The sequence below is a fragment of the Muntiacus reevesi genome, chromosome 4 (assembly GCF_963930625.1).
Source record: "Muntiacus reevesi chromosome 4, mMunRee1.1, whole genome shotgun sequence".
NCBI lineage: Eukaryota > Metazoa > Chordata > Mammalia > Artiodactyla > Cervidae > Muntiacus > Muntiacus reevesi.
In genome coordinates this window covers 92,891,948-92,913,828 of record NC_089252.1, presented here as the reverse complement: position 1 = coordinate 92,913,828, position 21,881 = coordinate 92,891,948, and the positions used below count along the sequence as shown (strand labels likewise).

The window sequence follows — 21,881 nt, the reverse complement described above, 5'->3', positions numbered from 1 at the left end:
ATTCTTTACTGGCCTCCATGGAGACGCCCCCTGTTCTGCTGGTCCCCGGCGACCCTAGACAGGTGTCTGCTGAGGTGCACCTGGCCCTGCCTGTTCTCTGAAGCTGGAGTCCACGACACCCTTCTGCAGCCCTCACGTGATGTTACTAGACTCAGAGCAGTAGATCAGAAGTGCATGTGATACCTATGACCATGGCAATGAATTTGGATACTCTTTCCTTCTAATATAAATATGTTCTTCCTATTCAAAAGATGGCTTCCTATATGTTTGGCCTCTTCAACGTCCATTAACAACTCTTACCAACAGATTCTGCTTATCTGCATAGCAACAAACTCAATTTGCTTATACCTGTGAATCATGAATCTGCTTATGAACAAGTATGTTTTGTTCACTTAAAATCTGACCCTTTATATCCACTAAGCCCTATATATGGAAGGAACAAGACTGGTAACTGTTCTTTAATAAAATGTTTAAATACTTAAACATGCTAATATTTTATTAGTAAACTTTAGAGTATATTCTACTCTAGGTGCAGATAATTATTATATCTATTATTGTTGTTTTTAAATAGACTAACTAGGACTTCAAAAGAAAACCTCAAGATACTTTAAGTCCTGTTTTTCAACTTGTTTTACAAAGAAAAATAGATTTCATTCGCATAATTTAGTAGTCATATTTAATTATACATATCTACATTTCAAAGAACATATTTGCCTTGAGCCAGGGAAAACAGAATCTCAACACAGTTCATATTGAATGTGTGCATCCTAGAACACCACATAGAAGCTGACATGTGCATTGGAATTATTCATACCACTTGTATACTTTAGGGGATGAACACCTTGAAGATAAACTCAGAATTTTATGAATAGTAAGTCAAATCTTGATTTTCTTTTTGCAATAACTGAAAGCAGAGGGGTAAATAATTCAAAACAGCAAATAATCTAAAAATAACTTAAACTTAATTATGAAATATGTTACACATCTAACCCATTCCAGATGCAGCTAATGATGTTTTACCCAAATTCATAGTGAAACTGATTTAGATACTTATTAGTGTGGGGCAAGCTACGGAATCAGGTTAAGAATGTCTGGAATAAGATACAAAGACAAAGTAGATTCAAAATTCAGATACAATTCCATTGCTTTTTAACTTCCCAGCAACCCTATTATTTTAAAGAATCATACTTTTCACATCATTTTCAGAGGACAGGTCTGTTTTGTTTGTCTCAGATGTAAGCAACTCAAATGCTAAAAGTCACAAAATGCAGTCAAACACTTGCATTTATTTTATCAGTCCATGTTCACAATTGGGCTTTCCCAAGTGGCTCAGTGGTAAAGAACCACTTGCCAATTCAGGAGACACAGGTTCAGTCCCTGGGTTGGGAAGATATCCTGGAGGAGGGCATGGCAACCTACTCACACTTCTCGCTTGGAGAATCCCATGGACAGACAGAGAAGCCTGGCAGGCTGCAGTCCACAGGGTCACAAAGTGTTGGACACGATGAAAGTGACATAGCACGCAGGCATGAATGCATGGATACACAATTAGCCCACCAGTATATCTCAACCAAATTTGACAATTTGGACTTGACCGAAATGACCTATAGTTTCCCAACTTTGTGTTACATGACTTTCTTTGCCAGACACACTTCCTCTGCTCTTGTCACAGAATTCAAATCAGGAGGGTATGACAGAAATGGTTTTTGAGGTTTGAAGTCTGACAGAAATTACAAAAAAAAGAAACAAACAACCCAGCAATAGCAACCAATAATAATTGAGCATGCCTTTCTCACTCCTCGGACATCTTGGAGGCTGCTCTTGGTTGGGGGTGTCCCTCACCTAAGGCAGGATGATGGTGGCCATAAAGAAAATGAAAAAGTCACTGGAGTCAATCAACCCTAGGCTCCAACTGCTTATGAAAAGTGGAAAGTATGTGCTGGGGTACAAGCAGACTGAGAATGAGCAGACAAGGCAAAGCGAAACTGGTTATACTCGCCGACAACTGCCCAGCCTTGAGGAAATCTGATATAGAGTATTACGCCATGTTGGCCAAAGCTGGTGTCCGTCACTACAGTAGCAATAATGTTGAACTGGGCACAGCATGTGGAAAATATTACAGAGTATGCACACTGGCTATCATTGATCCAGGTGATTCTGATATCATTAGGAGCATGCCAGAACAGACTGGTGAAAAGTAAATCATGTATAATTTTCCTTAATAAAACTGACTGGAGATTGTTTTTCAAAAAAATAATAATAATTGAGCCCTTCCTCTATGACAATAATCACAGCAAGGGTCCGACATGTGTCCTCCCGTGACACTTTGAATTGTGTTAAGGTTTGGAAACTGTCAGAAATATTTAAGGCCCTGCAGAGCAAAGACAAACTGAGCTTCTCTCAAAACACCAAAAAGTACACTACCCTCTTATGCTCTGGGAAATCAAAGACTCAGAGCAAGGCAGAAAGAGAAATAATGATGTTAACAAAAAGAGCTAAAGTAAATAAATAAGGTGCAATTTATAAGCTATCACTGTCTTCCACATTTGCCTTGTTTTGTGATATCATGCCAGTACTAAAGCCTGTTTTACAAACCTTACAGTCAACATAAGCATTGAAATTAAGAACAACACACTTCAGATGGATTAAGCTCAGTCTTGAGGCACAACAATTGACAATAAAGTCTTTGTTTCTTTATACTGGACATTGAAAAATACAACAAAAGGATCTGTAACTGATAAGCAAAGACAGAACACAGTCACTAAATTTTACTAGAGACCACTGCCACTTGTTCTACCTTTATTGTCATAGTGTTTTGCTTATTCTTTCTCCATGAATGTCTTTCTACATTGTAGGTATACTGTGCATGTTTGTCTTAATCTCTCTACTAAACTCTAACCAATTTAAACTAAGAGATGGATTTATTTCTCCCTGAGAAAAAATAATGCCAAAGAAGTTAGCCCAGTGCTCCCCACACTGTAGAATCTCAGTAACTACCTCTTGAAATGCACTTTGCCTGAAGATCAGAGCGACATGAAACATGTATCAGTTGTTTAAGAAATGGGATAGCCTAATGGTCCAGCAAACTGACTAGGTTCAAATCCTGGCTCTGACACTTAAAGCTGTTTAATCTTGTACAAATATCCCTTTGCCTCATTTTCTTCATAAGTAAAATTGCAATGATGCTACTGAATATTAAAAATGTCGATATATATATAATACTTCAAACATGCCTGGCATATATGTAATTATTACTATTATATTGTTCTTAATTTAGTTGTCCATGAAAATTATATTGGATTGAAGTTCCAAAGGAAGAGGAGACAATAAAAATGTTTCACGCATCATGAAGGCTATTGTTTGCAAGAGATTATAAACTTATAAATCTTCCTCTTTCTTCTGTTTAAGGTAAAATATGGGCAACCCACTATGGAAATGTCATCTCCTACTCTCTACACAGAGAGCTCCTAATTCATTCCCCTCTAAAATACTCATTAATTAAGCACATTAAACAGATAGAACTTGTGGAAAAAGGACAAAGTGTGTTTTGGTTCTCAAGATGACTGTTTTTGTTGGGCGTTTCTTTTGATTTCACTTCAGTTTGGGCTCCAAGAGCCAGGAAAGTTTTGTGGTTGGTGTCTGATAAATGACAGAAAATAAATACAGTGGATAATCTATCTCACCAGACAGCAGAGAACCAAGACAATTTAATAAGGCCTCAGCCTGGCTGATTAACAGTCTATAAATCACTATTTTGCTTCTTGTGCTGATGAGGAATAAGATGCTAGCGTCACTTTGGGAAGCCAGAGAATAGCAGGTGTTCCACAAATAGGTCAATGTGACTTTCTTCATCAAGACTTTCTTCCCTCGTCTATCCTTGTCTCTCCTAAGCTCCCATTTTACTGCACTTCTTAACATCTTTGAGGATCACTGAGGTATCCAAAGGACCAAGTTCATCCTTCTTCTCTAACTCCTCCTTGACTAAAGGCCTTGCTCAGCTTAAACAGTTAATTTACTGTAAATATTCCTTAGTGGAGCTCTTAACATACTGTGCTAAATCTTTAGCAGATCAAGAAGACCAAAAAAAAAAAAATAAGGATACAGAAGAAAAGAGAAACAATAAATAATTTTGGTTTTATAGCTATGCATTAAAATTTAGTCCCTAGAGAGACTACACATTTTTACAAGGCCACAAAGAAGAACATCTCAACAAAATCCTCAAATAAATTGTTCAAGTTTTTCAGATTAGCAGAGAGGAAAGTAGGTAACAGAGGCCAGGGTGATTAAATTTTGAAAGGGCCTGCCTATGTCAGGGTAGAGCAAAGTCCCCCAAAACAGTGCTTGGAAAGTGAGAATGAATGTACGATATAATCAGTAGTTCATGGAGGAGGACAACGGCAAGATGGCAACATCATTTGATTATCTTCCCTATGAGTCTTGGGGACAAAGATTAATGTTTCAGCTGCAAAGTTCCTGTTATTTTCTCTAGCATCTATTCATCTTAGTTTTAATAAACATTGTATCAATATATTACTTTAAAAACTGGCAAAATGTGCCACTTTAGGCAAGTTTACTCTAGTGGAACTCTTGGTCCACCAGCCCTTCCACTTCCAGCCATGAATCTGGGTCACTTCTAAAAATTCTGACAGAAGAGGAAGAAGGCAAAACACATCTAAGAGCTGGGCTGGCAGACTCATGGAAATGAAATATTGCTGAGTAGAGCTATTTGGTAATTACAGGCCATTCAAATACTTCCTCTCAGCCCTGGAAAAGTGACAATGATTAAGTCGGGGTTTGCCATCAGTGTGGTAGAAAAGAAAAGAGAAAGCAAAAACAAAAACAAAAAAACAAGGAAATACAATCTAATCCAGAAATAGTTATAGAAATAGTACAGGACCAGGAAGGGAATGCCAGTTAGTGGGGGAATAAGAGGCAGGGAAAGGGGTTATGAGGGATACAGAAAAGAGGCAACGTTTTAGCTGGTCCAGGGAGAGAAGGATAATAAGACGGTCCTGAGTGAGGGTGTTAAGTTATGCAAACAAGAAAGAGCACAGTCTATGGACAGCTTGGGGAACTCTAAGGACGTCCAAAGTGAGTAACTCAGCAATCAGTGATAGTATAGCATATTTTTTATTAAAAGAATATATATATACACATATATACAATGTTTATCCTAATGCTTCTATAATACCCAGAGGAAACAACCTAAACCCTTTGTCTTAACACATCTCAGCAAAAGCAATCTGCTTCTAAGATTGTTTTTTTTTTTTTCCCCAAACTCAGTGGTAGAAACATCACATACTTACCAAAACTCTTCAAGTTTATTTAGGAGAGGGAGCATTTGTTTTCCTCTCCTGTTTATCATAACATTCCTAGTTGTGTCCTTTTATCTCATGAAAGGAAACGTCTTGTGCTGGTAACAGTAATACATGTGCTGTGCTGTGCTCGGTTGCTTGGTCCTGCCCGACTCTCTGCGACCACATGGACTGCAGCCCACCAGCCTCCTCTGTCCATGGGATTCTCCAGGCAAGAATACTAGAGTGGGTTGCTATGTCCTCCTCCAGAGGATCTTCCCAACCCAGGGATCAATTCCAGGTCTCCCACATTGCAGGCAGATTCTTTACCATCTGTGCCACTAGGGAAGTGCAAAATAATTCGTAGTTTCTAGGAAAATATAGCAAAGAATAGAAAAAAAACAACAAAAAAACCTAGAGTCAGTCATGTCTTTATCACCCAAAGATAATCACTCTTAATATCATGGTATATATCATCAAATGCTATTTTCTGTATAAACTTAATGTATTTATTTTTAAAACTTAAAAATCATAAACATTAAACATACATATGTAAGAACCTTCTATGTCCTATCATCACTGCACTGTCTTCCACAATATTATTAATTTTGCATAGGGTTTTACAGCACAGGGCTCCCCTTGTGGCTCAGCTGGTAAAAAATCTGCCTGCAATGCAGGAGACCTGGGTTCGATTCCTGGTTTGAGAAGATCCCCTAGAGCAGGGAAAGGCTACCCACTCCAGTATTCTGTTTTCAGTATTCCATTAACCTGTTCATGACCATCTCAGAATGCTTCCGCCTTTCACTGCCTTTGACCACTTTTTGACAAATGAGAACTTCTGAGGCCTTCCTCTTCTTGGATGTAAAACCTCTCAGGGTTGACGAATGTAAGGCAGTCTGGGCCTCCTCTGTAGGGGACCTAAGAAATTAGTCTACTTAACTGACCCTGCGGAACGTGAATGTGGAGCATGGCACCTTTCGCTGCATGACAAGCAGTGTCTGTGAGCAAAGAGGCTGTAACTGGCATATGTGATCTACCAACAAGTGTCTTAAGGTGGGGAAAACCCCTCCCTATCAACCGATTCTTTCTTTCTTTACATACAAAAAAATATAGGCTCTCTGGCTGGGCATGGTGCTCCTTTGATCTGATTTTTATTACATGGCAGCTGCTGGCTTTTCTGAACTATAAATGCCTGTGACTCTTTCCCCAGCAGTGAGATAACCATTGTCCTCTGGGAAACTTTAAAAATAAATTCATATTATATGAAGAGCAGTGTGAAGCAATACTTGGCTATAAGAATCCTCTTACTAGCTAAAGCATTTCGGAAAATGCTAAGCTGAGTTAAAATAACCTGAGCAGAGTTAAATAAATAATGATAGCTATGAGAGAGACAGGCTAGAGGCATGTCATCTCAGCTCATTCAGAAAAGAGAGGAAATGTTGCTCATAGGAAAAAGACTCCTATATTAAGAAAATTTAAATTAAAGAAGAGAAAAATGTATGAAGTTGGAAGAGTCTGCTTGGAAAAGAGGATACATAATTTTAAACAATGTTACACAATGGGGTCTGATGAATGGGAGCAGATGCAATTGTGTAAGCAGCTCTGGGTTAGACCAGGGATCTGCAAACTCTTCCTTCTAAGAGCTAGATAGTAAGTATTTTAGGTTTGACAGGTCAGACAATCTCTCTCCCTGGACTACTCAACTCGTTGTTATAAGAAAAAATAGCTGTCTCCATGTTCCAATAAAGCTCTATTTATAAAATTTGATGGCAAGGTAGAGACTGCCCATGGGCCATAATTTTTAGACCTTTGGTTTAAATGATCAAAATGGTTGCAGCTCTCAACCTTCCTTTCCTTTCTCTTTGAAATGGAAATCATATTTTCTCAGTTTTGGTTGTTATAAGAGTTAATTGGGGCTTCCCAGGTGGTGCAGTGGTAAAGAATCCGCCTGCCAGTGCAGGAGACACAAGAGATGTGGGTTCAATCCCTGGGTTAGGAAGATCTCCTGGAGAAGGAAATGGCAACCTATTCTGGTGTTCTTGCCTGGAAAATTCCAAGGATAGAGGAGCCTGGTGGGCTGCAGTCTAGGAGCTCACAAAAAGCTGGATACAATTGAGTACACGCACGCACGCACACACATACACACACACATGGATGAATTGACAATCATGAGAGATCACAATCTAGCACCTGGCCCCAAATTTACACTCAAATGTTAACCAGCAGCCTCCCCACCCCCACACAGACCTTTTCCAAGTTAGTGATCATTATCCACAAGGGAGCACTGTCTCAGATAATTACGCATACAAATTAAAGATAGAAAAGCAAGGAGAACAGAGTGACATGATAAATAGAAGGCAGTTATTGATTTTGGTTGTGGTTTTTCTATACATACAACTCCAGACAAATCACTGAAAAGCACTGTCTTGCAAATTGAAGAAACAGAGCAAAGTGCAACTGCAAAAACAAGTTGAATCTAGTTGATATATAATTTCCATAAAAATAAGTCTGTTTCCTCCTTGTCTTTTTGAGCTTTTCTTTTATATATATATATATATATATATATATATATAATTAGAGAATAATCACAACAGTGTGGTGGTTTTGCCGTACATCACCATGAACTGGCATTAGGTATACGCCTGTCCCCTCCCTCTTGAACTTCCCTGCCACTGCCTTCTCTATCTTACCCCTCCAGGTTGTCACAGAGCACTAGCTTTGGGTTTCTTGTGTCCTACATCAAACTCCCACTGGCTAGCTATCTATTTTACATATGGTAATATATACATTTCAATGCAATTCTCTCATATTATCCCACCCTCTCTTTCCCGGACTGTGTCTAAAATGTCTCTGCCTCCTTTGCTGCCCTGCAGGTAGGATCATCAGTACCATCTTTCTAGACTCCATATATACATGCTAATATATGCTATTTGTCTTTCTCTTTCTGACTTACTTCACTCTGTACACAAACCTTTAAAAATACGCTCAAGAAATGGAATTTCTTGGTATGGAGGAAAAGTGTAAAATATTTTATTTAAGATTATTAATTTTAGTCAGAATAACACCTTTAATTTCAATCGGAAGTGGAGTCACAGTAGTTTTACTTTAGGAAGTTCCCGACTGCCTCTCTAGAGAGCACCACTACAGAGTTTTTGAAATGCTTTTAAATGAGATCATTTTATTTTACACGAGGTTCCTTGTAAAAATTATTGTCTTTCTGTACATCTAATTAAAATAAAGATGTAATAAAGAATTTACCATTTTAATTAAGGCATATTTTTTAAAGCAATTACTGTGTCATTAATAATTCTTTAACCGACTTTCTTGCACAAAATGAATAACATTTTTACACCATGAAGAATCAATACATATTACTCACTTACATTAACAAAGTTACACAACCCAAATGAGTCTTCACTAAATCATTTCTCCCGTAAACTAGAGGAGTTTGGAGAATCAAGAGCTATTAATAACCTAGTGGAACTTCATTTAAAAGGGAGAAATTTTATCCAGGACTATATGCTTGTATCAGATCATTTAAATGCAGAACTAAGTAATATCACATGGAAACAGATTAATAAATTCCATAAGAAGAACTGAGGAAAGACAGCTACCATCAAGGTTTTACAGTATAAATGATTCACTACTCTATTTGAAATGTTACCATCTTACATTTTTGTCATGAATTTGTGATTAAGGTTTTCCCACCACCACTCTGTTCCCTGTCCTGCTCCCTTCCCCAACACACACGTCTGGGTTGCCTTTCAGACAAATGGGCGTCCAGGGGACATGGAGACCAGTGACTTTACAATGCAATCATTAGGGCAATCTTAAGGGGTGTGTTTTCAGAGGTTAGTATTTTCTATAATTTCTTCTAATATTATTATTGTAGGAAAATCTAGAAAGGACAAAACTAAAAATACTCAAGAAAATTTTTTGGTATTTCTTTTTGTATTGTTTAGTTTTTTTAGTAAAAAGAAGAAGGTTATGCTGTAAAAAAAAAAATCATTAAGAGGGAAAAAATATATGGCACTTTTAATTTTATCCACTTTACCCCCAGTTGATAATGTAGAGGCTGATGTGGACCCCTCTATGTAATATCGAAAGGCCCAAGGTCACACAATATCCAGTCCCCCTGGGGAGGAACTGTGTAAGGGACTGAACGAGCAAATGCATAAGTGCAATAGTGACTTTGGGCCCTTTTTCTGTCTGAGTTGTTTTCTGAGCCCATCAAGGTAACAGATGTTAGAAAGGACATTAACCCAAGTTCTTATTGGGTCATTTGGTAAAGCCCTCAGTGAGCATGGTTAGTTTTGATGAATGGTAAGTTATGATGATGAAATTAAGACCAGTAGTAAAGCCAACAAATCATCAAGCCAGACTGTGAACTTATGGATAAGTGAGCTGGTCCTGGGGCCTTGTGACCAACTTGCTCCAGCAGTATTATAAGAATTTAGATAGTATTTGTGAATTGTGCACCAGATTTTCAAGAAAAATTATTAGCTGTCAGATCTGTGGTAAATTATCTCAATTCTCACAGCTAGGCCAGAAAGAAGCCTACTGGGGTGGAGGGGAGTGGACAGGTCCACAGCCACCTGGCCTTTTAAAGATTTACTGAAAATATAAATTATCCATAATTTTTCTCAGAACTATTTGGTTTTCTTTTTTAATATTTAAAATTTTTATCCATCTGAAATAAGTAGTATTGAGTTCTTGATAAAGCAGAGTACATGTATAATTTATAATAAAATTAACTTCAATGACCCTCAAGGAAACGTTTTTCAGTACCCCTCCCACCATGGCTACTACAATCAATTCTTTTGTTCTCAGAAGGCCATGAATTTATATTTCACAGAAGAAACACAAATAATTGACACAGTTATGGAAATATTTAGGTATTTATTATCAATGCAAAAAAAATTGCTTTGTTCATTAGTTAAAATAAAAAAACAACAGCAATGCTGATTTGGGTATGTTGAGACGGGTACTCTTATCCTGAATAGTGGGAATGTGAATTGTTTTCTGAAAAGCAATCTGGCAATATATTGCCAAAGCTTAGAAAAGCTAATAGTTTCTGATCTAGTAATTTCATTTTAGGAAATCTACCCTATGAACGGAGTGGTTTGGTATTAATATTTTGACAAAGAAGTTTGTGGATATTTATCTCAGTATTATTCTCGGTAGTAAAATATTACCAAAAATATCTCTCAACAGAAATTTGATTAAACTATCACATATTTACCCCTGGGATGTTACACAGCTACTCTGATGGTGTTTTTGAAGAATTTTTAATAACATGGGACAACTGTTTTAATATGATGATGAATAAAAAATAGCACATATACTTTCATTTTCAGTAGGCACAGAAAAATGACTTGAAGGAAATATACTATATTATCAATTATTTCTTGAGAGGTAAAATTATGGTTAATATTTATTTTCTGCTTTATATTTTTCTGCATTCATTTTTACCACAATGACAATGGACTTTTATTTTAATTATATGTATGCTGGTGTGCAGGTGTGTCCGACTCTTTACAACCCCATGGACTGTAGCCTTTCAGTCTCCTCTGTTCAAGGAATTTTCTTGGCAAGAATATTGGAGCAGGTTGCCATTTCCTACTCCAGAGGGTCTTTCCAACCCAGGGACCAAACTCCTGTCTTTTAAGTCTCCTGAATTGTCAGGCAGATTCTTTACCATTGTACCACCTGGGAAGCCCCATTTTAATTATAAGGAAGAACTACAATATAAAATATTCTGGGTCTCAAACTGAACAAAAAAAAGCAACGTTACTTACCAAAAAATCAGCTTAACCACAACTTTTCCTCTTTTGGTCTATTACATGTAACATTATTACTGTTTTGCTGCCAAACCCAGCATTATTTCTCTCATTAAAAACTTGATGAATATGAAATGAGTTATAAACTAATTATGTAAAACTCATTACTGCTTAACAGACATAAAAATAACATTAACTCAGAAAAGCATCTATTTTGCACTGACAACCCCGATGATCAAACTGCCTAGAAAAATGAAGGTCCCATCATTTAAATTTGCCAAATCTCACCAGAAACTTAGTCACTTCATCATCTAGCAATATGGTGTCTTGGTTGGTTAAGATCATTAAACTTATTGAGAAAAGATTGGTTTTACCTAAAGGGGTCTAGAAGTTCAAGCACACAAATATATTTATATTCTGATCATTCGGAATTGGACTGATGACCTCAGTAAAGAACGACAAACTCTGGAAAGCATAATCTATTTATATGGCTGAGTACAGAATAAAATAATGGTTTATTCTGATTAGTTCTAGATTTTAATTTGCTATGAAATCTTAGCAAATTTATTTGAAGTGACCCTTAAGTATGCCAGAGACTTACTGTAAAAAGTATTCCTTCTAGCAATATTTATACTGATGAAAATAGGAGAACATTTATCTAATAACTGATCTTTTAAAATATACATTATGATTTTATATAATGAAAACTTATGCAATCATTAAAAAAAGATGCTGAGTGAGTGAAATGCAAAAATGGAAGTAACATACACTAAGTAAAGATTGAAATCTTTATGCATATAATATACATATATGTATGCATAATTTTCCCATTCTTTTTTCTATCTATATAAATCCATATATATAGACAGATAAAGCAAAATTTTGCCCCAAATATCATCTCTAGATAATAGTATCATAGTTTTTCTTCCTTTTTATTTTCTCTTGTTTCCAATTTACTTGTGACAAAAAAAAATGACCCCCAAAACTTTGCAGTCTTCTCATCCATGAACCCATTAAATAAATTATATTAATAATAAAAACAGAAATTTAATATGAATCAAACAATTGTAAATGAGGCTAATTCTTGGTAATTTTGAAGTATTTATTTATACAACTGGTGACAAAAAGCTATTTTAAAACTCTTGGCAGTTTTTCTGTTAGTGTTAGAATATTGCTCTTCCATATAGAGGAAGGGGAGTATCAGCCCTTCAAAGAGACTTTTGATTAAGCAAAAGTGAAACCTTAATGGAGTGGCCAGGACCTAAAATGAGATCAGGAGGAATTAAAGTACTCTGCATGACCCTGCAAAAGTGTGTGCTCCTTCTGTGTCTTTTTGTACCTCTGAGATTCTGTTTTCCTGAGAGGTAAGCACAGAATGCACAGAAAGCGGTAGTGAGGGTGGAAAGTTTCTCTTTGCTAGTGGGATGGACAAGGCCATAGTGTGGTTATCGCAGAGGCTTCAGGATACCGAGGTTCCAAATACGCAGAACACAATCCGTGGGAGAGATGATCAGAAAATTTCCTATAAAGTCTTGGCTTTCCACTTTCCACAACTTGTAATCTATGCTGAAATGTAAGACATGTAATAACTCCTTGTCAAGGAATATTAATGAGCTAAATTTGCAGAGGCCTGATGTTATAGAAATAACCTGAAGGATTAAAAAATCACTTATATTTAGAGGGCAAGGCAGAAAAATATGCCTCTTTTATTCTTCATCATCTGATATTATCTCCTAAATAAGGTATTATAGAAACATGTTTAGCCACAAGTAATAGAAAACCCAATTAAGAGTGGCTTAGGCAGGACAGACACACAGTATTCCATGGAACGATAGGGCAGCTACTGACACTGGTCTCCGTATTCAATGAGGTGACAAGAAACTCTGTCTCTTCCTCTCTTTCCATTCTGTCATCCACAGCATGCTAGGGTTTTGGCCTTGAATTTGCTGCCTCATAATTATATTACAAGGTGGCTGCCAGATCCTGACATTATACTTGCATTCAAAGACAGAATAAAAGGGAAAGATACAAGAGCAAAAATTTCCCCAGAACTTCCATCCTTACCACCAGCGACTTTCTATCAGATCTGTCACACAGACACCCTTGGCTGAAAGAATGGCTGAGAAACTATTTCATTTTTTCCAATCCCTCAGGCAGGTGTGTCAAGGACAGTAGGCTTCAAAGTGACTCTTTATAGTCAAGCAAAGTCTCTCTCACTTCCTGTGGCTTTCACATTTACACAACAATTTTTCTGTCATTTCTTTGGTTGCTCCCCACAACTGTTATAGAACATCTCTATTTTTCCATTTTGTCTGAGAAGTCCAGGTATAACAACACATAAACTTCAGTTAACTTGGAATCTTTAAACACAATGACAAACTTACTGACGATTTTGTAAATCAGAAAGTGCAAAAGGGCAGACAAAGCCCCTGGATAAGATAACATCAAAAGCTTTCTTTCTGCCATGGCAATGGGAAGATTAGAGGATGGAGCACTGCCTAATTGCAACATCGGGCCAATATTATGTTTTATCGGTAACTCTTGTTCTATTTACCTAAGAGGACATCTGCTAGAGAAATGATTCCTGGTTTTGGAAACAACAAATACTCAAGGGTTAGTCTATAACCAGTGTTTTTAACTTCTTTTTCCTTATTGTCCTTCTGAGAACCTTTTTACATATCTATATTTTCTTAATTGCCTCCCCCATTAATTAATAGGCAAATGTACTGATTATCTGTTTATGTACTCTGTATATCTGTATGTTATACACAAAGAGAGTAAGATTTTTTTTTTAGCCCCCTCCAACTATGAACCAATTTTTGCTCCCCCGAGGATAATACTGTTCCCACAGAGAATGCATGTTTATATCATAAAGAATTCTATTTAGGAGATGTGAAAGGAGAGAATTAATAGAATCATCTGAACTGATTCTTGGAGGATGGAAAGAACTTGGTCCAAGTTTATGGTCCAACAGATGGGACAGTTGGATTATAAAGAAGGCTGAGTGCCAAAAAATTGATGCTTTTGATTTCTGGTGTTAGAGAAGACTCTCAAGAGTCTCCCAAGAGACTCTCAAGTCTCTTGGACAGCAAGGAGATCAAACCAGTCAATCCTAAAGAAAATCAACCCTGAATATACATGGGAAGGAGTGAAGCTGAAGTTCCAGTACTTTGGTCACCTGATGGGAAGAGTCAACTCATTGGAAAAGACCCTGATGCTGGGAAAGACAGAAGGCAAAAGGAGAAGGGGGCGGCAGAGGATGAGATGGTTGGATAGAATCACTGACTCACTGGACATGTACATGAGTTTGAGCAAACTTCAGAAGATAGTGAAGGACAAAGACTCCTGGAGTGCTGCAATCCATGGGGCCACCAAGAGTCAGGAGAGACTCAGCAACTGAACAGCAACAATCCTCAAAGATATGGAAACTCTCAGGTTGTATCCTCGGGAATCTCAATGTCAGGCTTCAGAGTATAAACTGTGACAAGTGACAAATTCACTAAAGGGAAGGGAAATCATCAAGTAGTGGTGATTTGGTTGATGATTTCCGGTTTGACTGGCCACCTTTAATTTTTTTCTTCTCAAAACACTCGCTTCCAAGTTAGAATAAAATTCTACCTTAATGATCCTTTCTAGTGCAGATAAGTATCACTCTTAGTCCCTACTAGACAAGAAGAATTTAACCTGTATGGATAAACAATGACTGGGTACCTACTGAAGCAGCACTTGAAGACCTAAGAGTGCTATAAAAAATGTCTGAGTTAGGAGAAGTCTATATGAATTATCAAATGGTAACCTCTCCCCTGAGCTTCTTACCTCAAAGAAAACACCTAGAAGCTTAGTCGTGAATAAAAGTTGCTTTGTATTGTACTTTTCTTTCTGGTCATAATTAATTTTGTTGACACAAATACACAAGAGGTTAAAAAGGAGGAAGGGCACCATACTGGTGAGAAGACCAATACATTTTTGCCTAATATACCAGAGAAATACACCCAAGCCATTTGGCCATGTGAAAGCAAATTTTCTAAACCTCCAAGGTCAGGAAGACTTCTGTTAAAAACAAACTAAAAAGCTATTTCATGAATGCAAATACAGCCGGATCACATTATACATTTAATTTAACTAAGCTTTCAGACAAAATTATGTAATAAAAATGAACGTGAAACTCATAAAGACCACTTTCGTTTGCTTTCTCTGGTATTATTTTATCCCCCTTAGAATAATTCCCACTTTGAGAAACACTCACAGAACAGGATAACTTCATGAGGTGTGCTTTAAAACTAAAAGTGCAATCTGTCTTGGGAGGGGTCAATTAACACATTACAGATAGATACATTTTTTTTGGTCTTTGGGGTGATAGATCAATAAACTTAAAAAGAGGAAATCTAGGCTGGTTTTCTTTTTCTCGTCCATTAAATATATGACTCTGGCTGTTTCAAATAAATTTAGAATTATCCTATTGTATTGATTGATCCTTTTTCCTCTTCTGAGGGAAACAAATCTGTGTAATGACTGTGCCATTCAAAACTCTGAAGCACCCAGCTCCTTCTTTCCAAACAAAAAGAGGAAACCATTAAATGAGATGCAATATCTTTTTACCAGAATTCAACATTTGCAAATAGGGATACAAGTTAAAATTTCTTAAGTCAAAAGGAGGATTTTCCTAAGTTCACTTTGATAACTTGGAGTGGATCCCAGGTGAAAGATATTAGCAGAAAAAGTGGTGAAATCCTAATTAAGCCTGTAGTTTAGCTAATATAAATGTAGCAAAGTTAACTTTAGATGGGTCAGATGTTACCATTTTAGAGGAACTGAATTAAAGCTATGTAGGAACCAGTGTATTATCCTCATGACTTTTCTGTAAAGCTTTTGAAAAATTATGCCCAAATAAAAAGTTTATCTAAAAAAGACTTTCCTCCAGTTTCCCAAACCAAGAGACTCTCCTTAATATTCCCTGGGGAGCACCATCTTTTCTGGTCACCTGAATACATCAGGAATTATTTTGCTCTTTTATCTTTTAGTACACAGAATCATTTAATAAATGCTTACTGCATTCGATTCTACAAATGGAACAGAAAAGTTGCTCTAGACTTAGAGGTGGGAATTCTGGATTTGGATTCCTCATGAGCTGTGAGATCCTGTGCATCTCTTGTAACCCCAGAGTGGCTCTTCCTGTCCACTTGAAATCTTCTCAGGGCAGGAACCCACCTATACTCGTATCTGGACCTTTAGTAACCCATCCCAGAGGGAAAAGGGTCAAGAGGGAGTTCTAGAGTCAAACTTAGTTTACATTTCCAGCTCATGCACTAACCAGGTGTGTGATTTTGGGGCGAAATGTTTAACATTTCTGAGTTTCCTTTTCCTCACTTGTGAAATGAACTGTTGAGATAATCGAATACGGTGATAACTGCAGAGCAAAGGTTAGCCTGCCTCTTCTGCAACACAGAACAATTTACAAGGATGTTGTTATTCTCAACTTTGAAATACTCTTCTCGCATGTATCATGTGTGAAATTCCCTTAAATGTATTTCAAATATTACTTATTTTATCAACCTGACAATTTTATGGGTTAAGTACTACTATTATTGTTATTATTAGTTATCATCATCCTATTCTACAGATGAGGAAAGAGAGGTGCAGAGACGTTAACCTACTTGCCAAGCTCATAAATAAACGAAGTGGAAGGACTGAGACTTGTACCCACATGGCTGGCTCCAGGGTGTCTAGTTCTCAAACACTAAGCTATCATAGAACAGTCTGAATGGAGACCCTTGGGATCAGGTACTGTCTGCCTTCACTGGGGCATCCTGAGACTGCCCAGGAGGTGCTCGAACACACAGTGACAGGCTGGGGGAAGCACAGCAGCCCCTCGAGAGACAGTCACCCATCTGTCTCTCAGCATCCTGACACTCACCAAGACCCTCCCACATCTTGGCCCACTGTGTTTCAAATGTTTGATTCTCATTCAAGTCTCAAAACCATCCTGTAAGTTGAACCAAAACACTTTCTTCTTCTGCCTGGAGAAATCAGAAGACACACAGAGAGAGTGCTTAACTTCTCAAAGTCACATAGCTAATCAGAAGTGCGGCCAGGATCAGAACCCCGGGACTCCCGCTTTCAAAAATCAGGATTTTTCCAGTATGCTTGCAGGTTCCCAAATGAGATCATTGTTGGGTCTGCATTTTGTCACAGAGTGGCTCCTTCTTTCACTTGTTAGATACCACTGTTAGATAATTTCACAGTGACTTTCCCTGACCTCCCCACATAAACTGTACCCCACTCACTTGTCATGCTGTTACTCTGCTTTATTCTTCACGTGTTAGTATTTGACATCATATTGCACTGGTTTTTTTACCTTCTGTCTTCCAACTGAACTGGTAGGTTCTAAGAGGCAAGGGTCACAGTGTACCCTAGGGCCTAGAATCATACCTGATGCAGAGAACAGACTCAGAAAAAAATATTGCTGAATAAATGAATAGACATGTAGGAGATTCCAGTGATAGTTTGTTATTAACCTTATTTTGACTAGTAATATCTCCTTTTATCAGCTAGGTAACTCAGTTAAGACAAAGGTTTATCTCCTAAGATAAAACTGACAGGAAATTGAGTGAACAATGTTGGTTTCAAACAGATCAAAGCACAATTCCAAGCAACACCATTAATAACCAGGAGACTACACACTTGGGACAAGGATGTCCTCCCAGCACAAAACAGCCAGCATCACTGAGTCACTAAACACAGCCCTGGTTTTCACAGTTTCTAAATCCTCCTAAGCTCACAAACAGCCCTCTGCTGCTCATCGTAAACGTGTAAATGCTCTTAATTCACCTCCCCTTTTTCCACCAGGAAACAACTGGCCTTGGTTTATTTTTTATCACTTTATTTACATATTCACTGAAAGACCGAAGCATTGATTTTCCTGAGATGATGACAATAGGATCGATAAACCACAACGAGAAGTATCAAAGTGCAGCTTCCTCACCCCTATAGCCTGAGGCAGCTGGTGCTGCAGGCGAACAGCCTTTGCGGATACCCACCTGGCCCCGGCTATTCTGAAGGTGGTAGGAGGCAACTTTGCTTATAAACTTGGAGTAAGCTCAGGCACTTTGATGACTCAGATAACATGCCGAACACAGACTAACTGAGAACTCTGTGGGGAGTCTGGAAGCCTAAAATAGTAAAGTCAGATTTGAGAGCTATCTCTAAATGAAGTCCACGCTAGGCACAGAATATGTGGGAGAGACAGCAAGGGGCAGGGGGCATGCAAAGGGTTAGCTCCTTTGCTGGAAACCTGTTCTGAGTGATGGGGGTGAAGTGGAACAAGCCATTTCCCAGGTGGGTCTTACCTTTTACCTGCTTTCAGAAGCTTCCAGTTCTATTGTGTCCAACGCATGCAGCGAAAGGGAGCCAGACAGCTCACTGCTGAATGGCAGCGCTCCTCAGGCCTTGCAGACGGGTTATTTGAACAACAGGAATGTGGTCTCATTTCCTGCTGTCTCCAGAGTCCAGTGCCACCCAGGTGAGCAGGCTTCCGCCCTGCAAACACACAGGCCACACGGTTCCTCACTTCAAACTACTATGGCATGTGTCCTAGTTACTACAATACGACGTGCTCAGTCTGACTGGAAAAATCAAGCAGGGACTCTCCTAAAAACACACACCTGGGAGCAATGGGCAGCCCTGCCCACCTGAGCTCCTAATCTCTCCACTCACCTGAGGTCCCAGCTCTAGACCTTCAGGTGATGGCCAAGGAGCTCTTGGAAACGAGATTGCCCCGTCTCACTTTACCTACTGGTGAAGAAACGGGGCCTGGAGAGCATTAGTTAGGGTTGGAGAATCCATACCTTTATACGCTCTCAATGGATTTTAAAAGGCCGCTCAGCTACTGCATATCTGAAAACCACTTTTTTCAAAATTCCAATGGTTCCCAAACATGGCTGCCCATCATCTGAGTTATCTGAGAAGTTTTAAATGGTATTGATGCCTGTCTCTTGCTCTAGGTTACGGTTTCTGTATGTGGGAGCCACCCTGGACTCCCCCTGGTGATATCCAAGCATTTTCCCCTCTCAAGGAAAAACGTCTCCAGACATTGCCAAGTGTCCTCTGAGAGACAAAACACATGCCTTCCCTCCCCTAAGTGGCAGTGACGAGTCATCTTCTGTTTTCCAGCTCATTTTCATGTGGAGTATTTTGTGACTTCATTTTCCTTACATCCATCCATGCCCTTTTACTCCCTGGTCACTCTGGTTGATACGTGTATCTTCAATATACACAGCACATGTGTTTTAGGAGAATACTGAGTCCAAACCCTGAGCTCTAGGCCAGCTGGCCTGTATATCTTATGTTACATGTTCATGGCCAAGACTTGTATTTGCATTGACTTAAAAAAACACTTCACAAAAGGGGATGGACAACTGATAATACATTACAAATGAGGTGAGATATTTTGAAAAAAAATCAAATTAAAAGGACCAGATGTGGCAAAATGAACTCACTCATTTAGTATCTCTGAGTGTCTACAATGTGCCAGGGAGGGAGGGACACAAAGATGGATGCCACGGTGCAGTTTATCTCCTGGAAAGGGAGAGACAAGCAACGTGCACAATTACACACCAAGTGAGATAATTTCACACAGCCCTGAGTGCCGTGAAGGAAGCAAGAGGGTGACATGGGCGGAGAATCTTGAACAGCAGGAGGTTACTGTAGGATGTCAGAGAAGGACACAGTGGCCCTGACATTTGAGCATAACACTGGTGCTGCCACGCTCTGCTGGTGACATGAAAATTGGTGTAGTCTTATAGGAAGGTGATTTGTCAGTATATGTCAGGGGTCATAACACTGTTGATTTCATTCAATCACTTAACAAATATGACATCTCTGAAGATATGCCCTGTCAACATCACCACGGGGACAGTATGCCAAGAAAATCTCCCAACACAGAAAATAACCCAATAATTCAAAAACTTCATAATATTTTATAAAACTAGAAGATACTTATTTGTCAACTAAAGGGGATGGTAGGATGAATTCTGATAGGTTTACTAAAACATGGAGAATGCTTATGACATAATGTAAAAAAAGTTATATAATATGTAGAGTAGTTAACATTAACAGTTAATAGTTAACATTTAATAGTTAACATTAAAATAACAAGTTATTTTGTTAATGGTTTAACAAAATAAACCAAGGTTAAATGTGTCTATACACATTAATTGTATATAAAACTAGATAGGTAAGAAAGATAAAAGAAAATTCAACAAAATAACAACAATGATTATGTAGGAAGTAGCATTTGTTAGGGACTTTTTTCCTGATTTTCCAAGTTTTTTGATACATTTTTCAAACAAATTTCTTAAATACTGCTTCCAACTTTTGATCCTGACTGTTCCTCCAATTTTTAACCTATATGACCCAAATCTGATTTCTCTTTTGAGAGTCACCTCAAATGCTACATACAAGTAGCCTTATGTGACTATCTTGACCCAGACATAATACACTGTTTTCTGTTCACTGCTCCAAAAAACCATTTTGCCTTCCTGTTATGGGTGAAATTTTGTTCCCTCCAAATTCCTGTGTTGAAGCCCCTAACCCCCAGTACCAGAATGTGACAGTGTTTGGAGACAGAGCCTTTGGAGAGGGCATTAAGTAAAAACAGTATTGTGAGGGCCAGCCCAAAGCCCGTCTGACTGCTGTCCTAGTAAGAGAAGGAAATTTGGACACACAGACAGACACCAGGGATGTGAGCACAGAGGAAAGACCACACGAGGACACTGAGAAGCGGCCTCTGTAAGCCCGAGAAAGAGGCCTCAGGGACAACCAAACCTGCCGACACCTTAGTCTTGGCCTTCAGCCCCCAGAGTTGTAAGAGAATAACTTTCTGTTGGCTTTAAACATCCAGTCTGTGCAATTTTGCCGCAGAAGCTCTAGCTGACCACTACTATTTTAGTGTAGTTCTAACAGAATTACCAGTGGCCGTGTGCTTATCTTTCTCTTCCACTTTCTAATTTGCTGATTCAGCATTGGACTCCTTGGGTAACTTTAGTGTCTTTTACAGTTCCTGGCCCATCCATGGCAGTCATTCAATAAATGTTGGCCAAAATGAATTAGCTGAACTTTTCTTCCTTAACTAATTTGGGGACATAATGTCTACAGAATTTTAATAAGCAGTCTGAAAGAACATGAACTTTCAGTTATACGGCGATTAAGTTCTGGGGATCTAATATACAACATGGTGATTATTGTTAATAACACTTTATTATAAACTTCAAAGTGTCTAAGAGGGTAGATCTTAAATGTTCTCACCACAACAAACAAAACAGCAATTATGTAAATTATGTAATGGAGGTTGTTGGCTCACATTGCAGCAGTGATCATTCTACAATATAGAAGTGTATCAAATAAACATGCTGCATACCTTAAATTAACACAATGTTATATGTCACCTGTACTTCAGTAAAGCTGATGGAGAAGCAATTTAAATAAGCAAAGCAAAAAAAAAAAAAAAACCCTAAGTAAGAAACAACTCAGCTCAAAAGAAAAATTGATATTTGTAATAACAATAACAAATAACCCATTGGTAGGCATTCTCTATAAAACATGTTCATGATCAGGAATTATTTCCACTCCAAAATAAGCACTTGTTATGCTTCAAAAGAGACTTCCCTGGTGGCTCAGATGGTAAAGCAGTAAAACCTACAATGTGGGAGACCTGGGTTCAATCCCTGGGTTGGGAAGATCTCCTGAAACAGGAAACGGCAACCCACTCCAGTATTCTTGCCTGGAAAATCCCATGGAGGAATAGCCTGGT

At 38.2% G+C, this 21,881-nt stretch overlaps 1 pseudogene; it reads left to right on the top strand.

The window, feature by feature from the left end:
• Window positions 1-1,855: 1,855 nt before the first annotated feature.
• On the top strand, window positions 1,856-2,201 carry LOC136167776 (large ribosomal subunit protein eL30 pseudogene; annotated as a pseudogene).
• The last annotated feature ends 19,680 nt before the right edge of the window (window positions 2,202-21,881 follow it).